At 41.5% G+C, this 14302-nt stretch overlaps 1 protein-coding gene across 2 annotated transcripts in view; it reads right to left on the bottom strand.

Moving 5' to 3' along the window:
* Positions 1-11958, bottom strand: part of gypc (glycophorin C (Gerbich blood group)) — a 99575-nt gene extending 87617 nt beyond the window's left edge. Inside the window, exon 1 of one of the 2 annotated variants that reach the window (XM_052020415.1) lies at positions 11788-11958. The gene's annotated coding sequence lies outside the window, so the exon portion shown is untranslated. Of the gene's footprint in view, positions 1-3398; positions 3512-11787 lie in introns of those variants that run through there. The other variant, XM_052020425.1, reaches the window with a different exon arrangement.
* Positions 11959-14302: the final 2344 nt, after the last annotated feature.

A 14302-nucleotide genomic window follows, 5' to 3' on the forward strand; every position in this document is an offset into this window, starting at 1 on the left:
AACTTGTTAGGGTCTTCTGTTTCTTCAGACTCATGCCCAGCAAGTATATATTTCATATGTAATGACCTCTCTGCCAACCCTTTAATTTTCACCTTCATTAAGTTGAAGTTGAAATCAAACTCCACCTTAACTATTGGATATAGGACTGCATTCTTGAATTTCAGGTTACATTAGTGATGCTGGATTAAGAGTGGGAAACAAGCTGTGTTGTCATAGAAATGTGCATACATGAAGCTCGAATAAAGATGAAATGACAAAATAAGCAAAATTATATGGATTCAATAACTTGGAAATTGGTTTACTACATTTTAGAGTTGTTAAATTAGCATTGCGTTTATCCAAACATTTTTAAAAGTCTCATTAAAAAATTAAGCATCAACTACATTTCCAGAACACCATGATTGGATTTTCTTGCTTAATGCCAAAATATACCACTTTCAATGTGCTCTAGTCTATTTGTCTATTGCAAGATCTTGCACTGCTGTAACTTTGGGCTCAAAGCTGCGACTTCAGGAGCCAAATCTTAAAAGACGCACACCATAATACAAACAGCATTCTTCCTTCTAATGGAAAGTGAAGTTGCTTGCAGAACAAATGGTGCAAAGGTGAAGTCTGTGGGGAACAGTGTAGATGATGGCATGGTAGTGTGGCTAGTAGAACCGTTGCCTCAGAGCTCCAGAGAGCCAGGTTTGATCCTGACCTCCAGTGTTATTTATGCAGACTTTGTGCCTTCCCTTTGTGACCCTGAGAGTTTCCTCCCACATCCCAAAAGATTAATGGGCCATGGTGTGTGGATGAGTAATGGAATCTGGAGGGAGGAAAAATGGGATTAGTATAAATGGGTGCTTGGTGATCAGTGTGGGCTTAATGGGACAAACAGTAGCTTCTGTGCTGTGTAACTCTATACCTCTATGATACCCAGTGGGTCAAAAGAACTGGACAGGCTGCAAAAGGCATGTTCTTTGTGCAAAGGAGCCATGGAGGTCCTTCAGGGATGCAACCAGGCTTATCAGACAGGAGTTTGCAAGGGAAGAATGGGGGGCAGGGGGGATGGCAGTTTCCAATAGGAACAGAAAGGACTGTACACAGTTAATGGCAGGACCCTTAACAACGTTGATGTACAGAGGGATCTTGGGGTCCAAGTTCATAGCTCCCTGAGAGTAGCTGCACAAGTTGATAAAGGTGGTAAAGAAGACATATGGCATGCTTGCCTTTATTAGTCAAGACATTGATTTCAAAAGTCAGGTAGTTACATGGCAGATTTATAAAGCTCTGGTTAGGCCACACCTGGAGCATTGCATTCCGTTCTGGTTGCCTCATTAAAGGAAGGATGTGGAGGCTTTGGAGAGGGTGCAGAAGAGGCTTACCAGGATTCTGCCTGGATTAGAGGGCATGTGCTATAAAGGAGAGGTTGGACAAATTTTGGTTGTTTTCTCTGGAGTGTCAGAGGCTGAGGGGAGACCTGATAGAGGTTTATAAAATTATGAGAGGCATAGATAAAGTAGACAGCTGTTACCTTTTTCCCAGGGGTGAAGTGCCTAATACTAAAGGGCATGCATTTAAGGTGAGAGGGGGGAAGTTCAAAAGAGATGTGTGGGGCAAGCTTTTTTTTTTAAATACACAGCAAGTAGTGGGTGCCTAGAATGCACTGCTGGGGTGGTGGTGGAGCCAAATACGATAGAGTCATTTAAAAGACTCTTAGATAGGTGTATGTAATGTCCATATCCCTCCATTTTTTGCACATTGTGCAGGCAGAAGGGATTAGTTAAGTTAGGTGTTTAATTAGTTCATACAACATTGGTAGAACATAAAACATTACAGCACAGTACAGGCCCTTTGGCCCATGATGTTGTGCCAACATTTTATCCTGCTCTAAGGTCTATCTAACCCTTCCCTCCTGCATGACGCTCCATTTCTCTGTCATTCTATCTAAGAGTCTCTTAAGTGTCCCCAATGTATCTGCCCCCACAACCACTGCCGGCAGTGTGTCCCACACAACTACCATTCTGTGTGAAAAAAAAACTTACCTCTGACATCCCCCTTATATCTTCCTCCAATCACCTTAAAATTATGTCCCCTCATGTTAGCCATTTTTGCCCTGGGAAAAAGTCTCTGACTGTCCACTCGATCTATGCCTCTTATCATCTTGTACACCTCTATCAAGTCACCTCTCATCCTCCTCCTCTCCAAAGAGAAAAGCCCGAGCTCACTCAACCTATCCTCATCAGACATGCTCTCCAATCCAGGCAACATCCTGGTAAATCTCCTCTGCACCCTCCAAAGCTTCCACATCCTTCCTATAATGAGGCAACCAGAAATGAACATAATACTCCAAGTGTGGTCTAACCAGAGTTCTATAGAGCTGCAACATTCCCTTGCGGCTCGAACTTAATACCTCGACTAATGAAGGCCAACACACCATAGGCCTTCTTAACAACCTTATTGACCTGCACGGCAACCTGAGGGATCTATGGACGTAGACCCCAAGATATCTCTGTTCTGCCACACTGCTAAGAGTCCTGCCATTAACCTTGTACTCTGCCTTCAAATTATCTCCCGAAGCGTATCACTTCACACTTTTCTGGGTTGAACTCCATCTGCCACTTCTCAGCCCAGCTCTGCATCTTATCAATGTCCTGTTGTAACCTACAGCAATCTTCTACACTGTCCACAACACCACCAACTTTCATGTCATCAGCAAACTTACTAACCTAGCCTTCCACATCCTCATCCAGAACAGATCCCTGTGGAACACCACTGGTCACTGACCTCCAGTCAGAATGCACTCCATCTGCCACCACCCTGTGTCTTTTATGGGAAAGCCAGTTCTGAATCTACACAGCCAAGCTTCCCTGGATTCCCATGCCTCTATGTTCTAAAATTACTGTACAAGTATGAATGCCTATACACTGGGGGAAGCTACAACTCTACAAATCCCTCTGCTTGCTCACGTGGGTGGAAAGAAAATCAAATGGAAGTTTTCTCTGCTTGAGTATGGGGTTTGGGTTTCTGATCCACCACAACAGCAAGTAACAGACAGATGTGGCCGAAATCAGCAGCAGCAACTTGGTCCTCAGGCTAGGAAGCTCCGAGTGACCAAGATCTTGAGCTCCATGGGCAAAGCAATCCAGATACACACACGAGATTGTGCTTTTGATTGTGATGACAGTCTCAACAAGGACAAAGAATGCAACATGGTGTCAGGGCAAACAGATTTAGAAAAAGCTGGTGGTTGTACAAATTAAAAGTGTTTTCCAGATCCATGAGGTTGAAAAAAAATGTAGATAAATTTAGGATGTTGCACGATTACTAATATTTTCTGTGCCAAAAGACAGTTACTATTATTTAACAAAAACATAGTTGGAAAGTCAGTGTCAAGTTTCCCTCCAGGTGCTCACCTAAAAATGGGCAAAATGTTGCTCTCATCCGAGTTCAGCCCATTTATGACAACACTTTTTCCTCCCAGATGTATGAAGGAATTTCCAGGGCAACAAGTTATATTACTAATGCTGCAGAGAGAATTCAGATGGAAGAAAGAAAGTAAAATTTATATAATGTTTCTCAATACATCCAAAAATACTTCACAGCCAATCATGTACTTCTAAAGCATAGGCACAGTTGAAACAAAGAAAATCCAACAGCTTGTTTGAGAATAGCAAATTCTACAAGTAGAAAAACAATCAGAAAGAGTGCTTTACATAAAAACTAGTGATTGAAGAATAAATATTAGCCAAATGATTGGAGATAACTGCCATTTTTCTTTTCAAAACACTGTCAAGGCATCTATGTCCAGTAGTAAAGCACACCTCTTGGCAGTGCACTAGAATGTTGGCCCAGATGTGTGTCTTATGTCTGGTGTGGGCCTTGAACCCAGAACCTTTTAACTCAGAATGGGGAAAGTATTGTCCACTGAGTCACAGCTGATATCTCACTTGTTCCTTCCCCCCAAGCAGGGATACATTACCACGTATTTTTTTCCTGTTCTTCTACTTAAAGTAGCTGTCAAGTCTGCCTCTGACACCTTTTCAGCCAATATAACCCAGGTCAGCAAACACTATGTGTTTCAATGTACATGTGACTAATAAAGATCTTACCTTATTATAACCTTCTTCACAGTCCACTATACCACCAATTTTGGTGTTATCCACAACCTTCTTAAGCACACCTTCTACATTCTCATCCAAATAGTTAATATAGATGATATCCAAAGGGGTCCCAGCACCAATCCCTGTGGCACATCACTGGTCACAGGCCTCTAGTGTGGAAAAACCCTCCACTACCAGCCTCTGACTCCTGCCACCAAGACAATTTTGCATCCAGTTAGCTAGCTCACCCTGGATCCCACGTGACCATATTCTCTCACATGCCCATCAATCCACCCCCTCCAGATTCTCCTACCACCCACACCAAGGGTAATTTACAGTAGCCAGTTAATCTACCAACAAGCAGCCAAATTATGATATTGAAATCCCTTCCCTCAGACAGATTTGCTGCATCAATTTGCCTCAGAAAAAGAATGGATTCAATTACTGCTTGAATCTTAACTTCAGACATCACCTCATTGCTCCAGATGAAACCCAACTAAAGACAAGAGGGTTAGCAAAACCTTCTTATTCTTATATCTGGGTACCCTGTTCATTACTAACTCAGTGATCAATTATAGTGTTCTTGATCCAGTTAGAAAATATGTTCACTCAAAGAAACCAGGCCAATGAGAAAGCATAGGACGTTAATAATCAGCCATTGAGGGCACAGAATGATTTGATCCTCAGCCAATGAGAATGTAGTAACTTACCTTCTAATTCGGTGGGGGAAGGGGGGAAGTTTTATCCTTCAATCAGCTCTTCACAACAGTTGTTGAATGGAAGGGCATTGGGTTCAAGGTGAGAAGGAAGATATTTAGAGGGGATCACAAGGAAAACTTTTTCCCGCACAGAGAGTAGTTGATCAAAGTCAAAATTAATTTTATTGTCATATGAATGGGTGCAATGAAAAATTTGCAGCAGCATCACAGGCTGATAGAGTTGCTGGTGGAAGCAGAGACAATCACATCTAAAATGCATCTAGGCAAGCACTTGGATAGCCATGTCATTGGAGGGTACAGACTTAAAGTGGGCAAAAATGGGACTGGCGTAGATAGGTACTTGAAAGGCCCATTTCTGTGCTGTACAAGTACTAGTTTTGAACCGTCAAATATAATACAAGTTACAATAGGAGCTTACTTGCAAAACTTGTCTACATTCACCTAAATGAAGTAAAAACTGAAAGATATCAGGGCAGATTAAGTGACTGAGAATTCTACAAAGAATTTACATAAACTTAAAAGGGATGATGATCCTGGTGAAGATAACCAAAGTACCCAAAGATACAAGTTATTTATATTGAGCTGGTAATTGTTGCTCAACCAATGAGATTGCAGTGACTTTTGGCTATATTTAATCGGTGTTGTTACAGTATTTGAACGTGTAATTTTTAGAATAAAGGTCAGCAAGTGATATCGTAGGTTAGGAGTCAATAGTGTTGAGAAAGCATCGCTTCGGATGCAAAAGTACAGGAGTTAAAGCAACACTATATTTAATTTGAGGTCAGCAGTGCTAAAACAATAGAGGTTCCAGCTGAAAGAAATCTGAGAACAGTTATTTTGATGGTAAACATCACAAAGATCTAGGAGGTATTAGAGCTTTCTTCCCTGAGGTTGGGAGTGTAACTTCTTGGTGAAGAGAATTGTTCTCAATGGCAACTCCTGCAACAGAGGAATACTCTGTAAGAGAAAGAAGCAGCCAAGGTAAACCTTGAAATTCTTCTTCAAAAAGACTCACAACATATTCATCCTCCCAGCTACAGCCTCTCCCACTTCACATCATATTTTTGCTGCTGTTCTGCCTTCTTTGCAAGTTCACTTTTGTCGATTTACATTGAGTTAGGTCTGTATGTTTACAGTTCAATAAATAATACTCAATGCTTATCATCAATGAGGTCATCATTTATTACTCACAGACAGAATAACACAGTCATCAGTTACCATCTAAGATAATAAGATAAGATATCTTTATTAGTCACATGTACATCGATACACAAAAGATGTATTTCACTGTGTGTTGAGTGTTCTGGGGATAGCCCACAAGAGTCACCATGCTTCTGGCGCCAACATAGCATGCCCACAACTTCCTAACCTGTACGTCTTTGGAATGTGGGAGGAAACCAGAGCACCGGGAGGAAACCCATGCAGACATGGGGAGAACGTACAAACTCCTTACAGAGAGTGGCCGGAATTGAACCCGGGTCGCTGGCACTGTAAAGCATTATGATAACCATTACAGTACCATGCCTGCCCTCCATACGATGGCTAATTTAGTTAGCATTCTCATTCCCGGGAATGCATCCCGAGTGTTAAGTGAAGTACCAGAGTACTCTTTGAATTTATTTTTGGTAGCTGAGGTATATGTTTGTCTGCTGCTAAGAGAAGTATTACCTTCAGATTGTTAGGATATTGTATCCTTAAGAGATAACTTTAAGAGATTGTGTCACATGGTTGTATCTAGTTACTTTGCATCATGCTTGCTCTTGAATGCCAAAAATAAATTTGCATTGGTACCTACAGTCATAGCGAGCTTATGCAAACCTCAACTATGGAATGAGAACCCAAAATACACCAAACTATCAAAAATGTTAATCCTCTGTACTTTCACTGTTTGCAGATCAGCAGTGAATTGATTGTCACAACACATTTAACTGGAATCCTGGAGATGAACCAAAATTAAACTTTGCCTTTGAAAATGTCAGTGTGCCATCAATCAACATCAAAATACACATTTTCACAGTTCTCTGACCCAAAGCAAATAAAGTACTAAACCAAAATTATTTTGGTGTTTGACTAACTTTGAGCCAGAGCTTCAGAATGCAAGAATTCATAATGAACAGCTTTTGAAGGTGCAACAGCACAGTTGCTACATTACTGGGCGGCTCAGAGAGTCCCAACAATTCAGAAACAGGAAAAGAGAAGCAGAAAATCTTCTTGTGTGAAAAATAACAGCCTACATTTTGCAGTCAACAGTCAAAGTACTCCAAGCATTTGCCCCCAGGCGATGAGCACTTTTGCACAGGAATTTTCTTTTATTTCAAAAATATATTTTATTCATAATATACATAATAGTGCAAAGCCCTTTACTTTCTTACTGTCATTTGGTTAATGCGTTCAGTAGTGTTAACATTTTTTTTATGTAGCACCATAGCCACTCATGTGGCCCCTTGAGGCGATACACCGATTGGAAAGACAAATTGGTACAGAATACTCTGTGTGGGATCCAAGGTCTGTGTGCGCAAAATAAGCAACTATTTATCTCTTTAACTACAGACTGAGGAATTATTACTGGGTCATGCAAACACTGAACTAGGAAGTGCCAATTGAAATGAATTCAAAGTAGAACGATATAAAGGATCAAATTCTTTCAGAATTATTTTTGGAGGTCTATTGAAAAAAAATGCCAGTTTCAAATCCCAAGGATTTGAGATTGACATAGTAAATTAAAAAAAAATCTCTCATAAAACAATTAAATCTGAAGGAATTTGATGCTACTTTTGATATAATCTCACTGAAAAGCCTTTTTCTTGAAGAATTTATATTCAAAGTTGTCTTGGCGATTGCTTCAACCAGTGGTTCCTTTGGTAGAAGCCAAGGGTTAACAACTGTGTAAACATGTGTAAAACTGCCTTCACATCTATGGCCTATTCTTCTAAAGGGAAGCCATGGTTTTAATTGCACGCAAGGAGGTAGCAGAAAGGAAGGTAGCATATTCCTGTCCCACTCAGCCCTCAACAGCCACCCACACACCTCCGTCTCAACAAGCTTCCAAAGTCCCTATGCTATCCTGCCCTGTCTCCCACTGCCCTCTCCAGCATTGGCAGCCATGCCTTTTGCTTAGGGTCAAAAGCACTCTCCATGTAAAAAAGGTTTCTTTTCCCCTTAGCATGCCATTAGAATTCTGAACAGTCCATAGACACTATTGTTATCCCTCTTTTGCACTATTTACTTATTTTTGTAACTTTTAGTAATTTTTATGTCTTGCACTGTACTACTGATGCAAAATAACAAATTTCACAACATATATCAACGATAATAAACCTAATTCTGTTCCTTGAAACATCCATTTTTTGAGAACAGCTTCCTTCCATTTAACCAATCTAAGCCAGTTGTGATCTCACAAAGCTCTATTAAATCCACTCAACCTCCTTTGCTCAAGGGACAACAAATCCAACTCCCCCACCCTAAACATAGCCAAAATCTGTCATTTCTGGAACTAAGGTGGTAAATCTTTTCGGTGTCCTTTCTAAGATATTCACATCCTTCCAAAAATGCAGTGACCAGTAATTCATGCAATAATCCAAGTGTGAGTTAACCAACTTATTTTTCTGTTAAATAAAAGATTCAGCAACAAGCTCCCTATTTTGCACCCTATGCCTCAATTTATGAAGCTGAGCTTCCATATACTTTGTTAACATCTTTCTCAATATATTCTGCCACTCTCAAAGATTTACGCACACCTACACCCAGTTCCTTGTATTCCTGAATACCTTCTAATATAAACTACCATGACATAAAGGAATAACATTCCAACACTGTAGCAGAAGAATTCACAAGAATCATTCTGTAATAAACAGGATTCCTTTGTCCAGCTACCTCACATATTGAGCCAACTGTGGCCCAGGTCTGCTGTGTCTGTATAGAATGGATTGTGAGAAAGTGTGGTACTGCTTATTGAGAATGAACAACAAGACAAAGTGTATACAAGCCTAGTTTTATTTATTTATATATATATATATATATATATATATATATATATATATATATATATATATAAACACAAGCTCAGCCTCAGCTGTAGCATTACAAATATTTCAGGACAGCACTATTCAAGAGATCAGAGAAATGTTTGGAGGTGATTTACTGCTGTGGTACCAGGAACAAAAGAGATAATGGTTGCATAAACTCCAGAAGCTGGACTTGCTCTCAAGAAAAGCAGATAGAGTCAGAGTAATACAACACAGAAACAGGCCCTTTGGCCCAACTTGCCCGTGCCAACCAAGATGCCCATCTAAGCTAATCCCATGTGCCTGTGTTTAGCCCATATACAGTACCTCCACACCTTTCCTATCTATGTACCTGTCCAAGTGTCTCTTAAATTTTGTCATTGTACCTGCCTCAATCACATTCTCTGGCAGCTCATTACATATACACAGCACCCTCTGTGTGAAGTTGCCCCTCAGGTCCCTTCCCCCTCTCACCTTAAACCTATGCCTTCTAGTTTTTGATTCCCTTTCCCTGGGGAAAAGACAGTGTGCATTCACCCTTTCTGTTCCCCTGATGATTTTATGCACCTCTATAAGGTCACACTTCAGTCTCCTATGTTCCAAGGAATAAAGTCCTAGCCTGCCCAACTTCACTCTGCAGCTCAGGCCCTTGAGTCCTGGCAACATTCTCATAAATCTTCTTTGTACTCTTTCCAACTTAATGACTTCTTTCCTATAACAGGGTATCCAAAACCATCCACAATACTCCAGGAGCGGTCTCACTATCGTCTTCAAGGGTTTGATCAAATTGATTAAGCTAAAGAGAAATGGTTCCCGACAGCCAAAGCATTGGTATATTATTGTCACTTGTACTGAGGTACAGTGAAAAACTTGTCTTGCATACCAATCATACAGATCAATTCGTTTCACAGTGCATTTAGAGTTAGTACAGCGTGCATTGAGGTAGTACAGTAAAAACAATAACAGTAGAGTAAATTGTCACAGCTACAGAGAAAGTGCAGTGCAATAAGGTGCAAGGTCACAATGAGGTAGATCATGAGGTCAGAATCCATCTCATCGTATAAGGGAGTGTACAATTTTAAGGTAATGGGCAAAGAATTAAAGAGGCAAAGGGAAAATACCTTCCTGAAAACACTTTATGTAGTTGGGATTAGGAAGGCATTGTCTGATAGGGTTTGAGATACATTTCCAATAGCAGCTCCGATTCAAACTCGTGTCCAATAGTCCCAACCCGAAATGTTGACTGCCTGCTTTTCTCCATAGATGTTGCCTGGCCTGCTGAGTTCCTCCAGCATCATCGTGTTTTTCAAGCAGCTTTAAGTATGCAGTTAAATAACCACATGTAGTATGCAGAAATGCTGGCACCTTAGAGGGGAATCATCGCACTTAACTTTTCACAAACATAAGAAGTAGGAGCAGGGGTAGACCATTCAGCCCCTGTGTCTGTTCAGACAGTCAACAAGATCACGACTGATCTAATTCCCATGAAGGAGGTACCAGACCTCCTCCCTCTAAACTTGGGACAATGCCAGTGCATCAATTGCTGGACTGCAGCCTGCTCATTGCAGTCCATTCTTATGCTGGGCCGGGTCTGCTGTGGATTGGAGACCCCACGCATTGCATCAGGGATTCCCTGGGCTGCAGGAGGAGTCTTGTTACTTTTTCTCCCCCCATTATATTGCTTTTGTTTCATGTTTTTAATGATTTGAATTTGAAATAAATATTTTATAATGTCAGAAGCAGGATAGTGATGCAGTTAACAGAGCCACTTCCTCACACCCCCACCGACCCTGGTTCAGTCTTGTCCTCAATCTGTCTGGGAGAAGTTCTCCAAGTAATCATGTGGGTCCCCCACCCCCACCCCCACCCCACCACACCACGTGCTCTGGTTTCCTCCCACATCCCAAACATGTGGGTTGCTAGGTTAATTGTCAACCGTAAATTATCCCTAGTGTGTAGGTGAGTGTGTAGAGCTTGGGGGAAGTTGAAGAGAATGTGCGGAGAATAAAACTAAATTAGTGTAATGGGTAATTTTTAGTCAGCGCAAGCTGTTAGCACACTACATGACTCGAGTTAAAAGCTATTAAAGCCATTTCCCAGCTTTGACACAAAATAAAGTTTTGCTTCCCAGCCTCTACTTTCTGTCTGGAGCTCTGAGGGCCTACACATTTGTTACCGACTAACACAATCCCAGGATACGTACAGCCAGCAAAGTTAACTTTCTGTATCTGTATACGGAAAGTACAGGGGTTATTCTAGCTCAGTACGCAATGATACGGTAAAAGCACTGATTGGAATGAGATGAACAGGATTGTTCTGCACCTATAATGGGAAGAATGACCTCTTTCGGTGCGGTGTTATTCTATGGGCTGAAGCGCAGATTATTTGGCTTCCCCCTCAGCTGTACTTTTAAACAACTGCTCAACATAGTACTAGATAGAAAGGACAGTTCCTTTGAAAAAACAGAATGTACGGTTCCGGTGAGAAACCTCTCACTTAGCAGCTGGTCGACTGCACGCTGCTCAACACGGAGGTCATGTACTGAACTAAGTGGTTGTAACTAGCACACTGGAGAAATAAAGCGTTAAAAGAATCACAAACTATCCCGAGTTCAAGGAATTAAATATGCTGTGACTGGCGAAACCCCTGAAGGTTGCAATGAACGTTAAATACCGTGACAACAACACTGCTGGATATTTAAAATAAAGCTCCCTACAGTCACGCAGCTCGGATCTGTACACACTCACTGCCCTTCGGAAAATTTACTTAAAATACAGTTTTATTCTTCTGGTGTTAGTTATACAGGTAAAGTTCAATATAATTTTTCATAGGACACACATTGGACCAAAAAGATTACTCACCACTGCCAAGAATTTAGCAAGACAGAAAGTACTTCATAAAGTCAGGAAGAATCTTACAAAGCAAGTGAAACCAACTTGCTCCGAGAATGAAAGATCCCACACATGCACAAAGACTCACCTCCTGTTTCTAACCTAGAAGTTTAATTCTTCCTCTGTAGCAAGAACAGGGAATAAATCTCCCTGCCTCGAGCTGCCTACTTCTCGTCGTCTCAGCTTCCTACCGGCTGGGGGTGAGGCACAGAAAGAACTGCCTTTGAACCTGACTACAGGCTTCTCTGAGGTCTAAAACTGGGAGGGCCTGAACTCTGTCACTTGAGAGTTCCTGTTGGACTATTTGCTGTGAGCTTCTGAGTACTGGGACCAATTATTGACACAAACCCCTCCCATGCAAATTTGAAGCAGCTGCTTTCTGATCTCTGGGGCTGTTATGCAACAAGAGGCCAGTTTGCTGGGAGATTTCTGTAGTTTCAATGTGGCCCAGCCTTACTTAGAGTTGTGCAGTTAAATACAACGTCTCCCATCCCTTCCCCACACAAACTGGGTAATCCATTGCACAGTTCCATTATAGAGTGTTCTACAGTTAGTAATATTGGACCCCATGTGAATCTCATCTGCAACTGTACCTTTACTCCCATGTATTTCAATCCAAAGAAAAACCCAGTTTCAAAATATAACATCTGGGCTATAGATCAGACTAAAGTAGTAACTTTTTTTTAAAAAGGTGTTTGTTTTGTTTAGCCATATGTGTTACAAACATAAATTTTACTGGATTAAAGCCTTGGGTGAAGTTCACGTCCAATGTTCATAGTGACGGAGACGAACATTTCTTTCAACTGACACACGTTTCTACTAGTTCTGACGCAGGGATTTATAGTTTCTGGCATTTATGGCATTGTCCAAAGTCTTCAATTACATTTCACCAACAGTATAATACCTATCAGATTAATTTAAGTGGATGTAACACCTTCAGTGCCATTTTCCTGGAATCTGAAATAAAACCTCAATCCAATGAGATGTCAAAGTAGCAAAAGGACACCCGAGCCTCCTCTGCCAATCAATGAAATCGTGGCTGACCTTTCATCTCAATCTATTTCCCTGCCCAATCCGCATTCCTTTCAATTCAAGTGCAGAGGAGATTCATGAGGATGTTGCCGGGACTCAAGGGACTGAGTTATGGAGAGAGGTTGAGCAGGTTGAGATTTTTTCCATTGGAGTGTTGGAGAATGAGGGGCAATCTTATAGAGGTGTATAAAATCATGAGGGGCATAGATAGGGTGAATGCACGCCATCTTTTTCCCAGTGCTGGGGAATCAAGAACAAGAGGACATGGGTTTAAGGTGAGAGGGGAGAGATTTAAAAGGAACCTGAGGTGCAACTTTTTCAGCCAGAGAGTAGTCAGTACATGGAATGTGCTGCCAGACAAAGTGGTTGAGACAGGTACGTTAACAACATTTAAAAGGCACTTGGACAGGTACATGGAAAGGAAAGCTTCAGAGGGATATGGGCCAAATGCGGGCAAATGGGACTCACTTAGATCAGAATCTTGGTCAGAATGAACCAGTTGGGCTGAAGGGCCTGTTTCCATGCTGTATGACTCTCTGACTCTCATGGCCTGAGACCCCAAAACTAAAGAGTTTTTCTTTCATGCATCAGGGATTGTCAACTGTCAAGATTATTCTCTTCAATGCACAATCCAATGGACTGGGGTGAAGCTCCCACTAACTGATGAAACACATGAGTTCACTGGCCACTTTCTACTGGGAGCTTGCTTAGTTCTCCAGTGGGCTCCTGAGTGCAGTCTTCCACTGGGAATGCCAGCTGATCAGAGAGTCATAGCCTCAGACGAGGCTCCTCTAAGTGTCAGACACACACCATCATGGCCAGGAAATATATCAACATTCCTACATAACCATCCCTGGATCCTCCTGAGAAGGGTGTGGGAGCACATTCACCAGAATGACCGAAACTTTGCAAATAGGGGGCTCACCACACCCTTCTCAGGAGGACCTAGGGATGGGCAATGAATGCAGATCCTGCCACTGATGATTGCTTCCTGAATGTGCACCCAGATTGACTTTAAGTGCTGGTAGGACCTCGCCTATTACAAATAATTTTGTGACAAACATTAAAAAGAAACACACACTATTAAGAAGTCAAAATACCATTAAGTATCAGGAATGTGTGGGGAAATGTGAAGTTGTTCACTTTGGAAGAAGAATGACAAAACAGATAATTATTTAAATAGAGTAAGACTGCATATAAACTGCATCACAAAAGGATTTGAGGTCCTCGTACGTGAAACACAAAGCTAGCATACAGGTGCAACAGGCAAAGAAATTGTCGGCAGCATAGACTACTTGGGCTGAATGGTCTTTCTTCATGCTGTATAAACTTACTACCCAAAAAAAACATTCATTCAACCCAGCACCTCTACTTACTCAGGAGGTTAAAGTAGTTCGGTATGTCCCCTTTGACACTCACCAACTTTTATCGAACCACCATAGAAAGCATCCTATCTGGATGCATCACGGCTTGGTATGGCAACTGCTCTGTCCAGGATCGCAAGAAACTGCAGAGAGTTGTGGACACAGCCCAGCACGTCATGGACACCAGCCTCCCCTCCTTGTTTTGGC

Source organism: Pristis pectinata, chromosome 1, assembly GCF_009764475.1.
Source record: "Pristis pectinata isolate sPriPec2 chromosome 1, sPriPec2.1.pri, whole genome shotgun sequence".
NCBI classification, from domain to species: Eukaryota; Metazoa; Chordata; class Chondrichthyes; order Rhinopristiformes; family Pristidae; genus Pristis; species Pristis pectinata.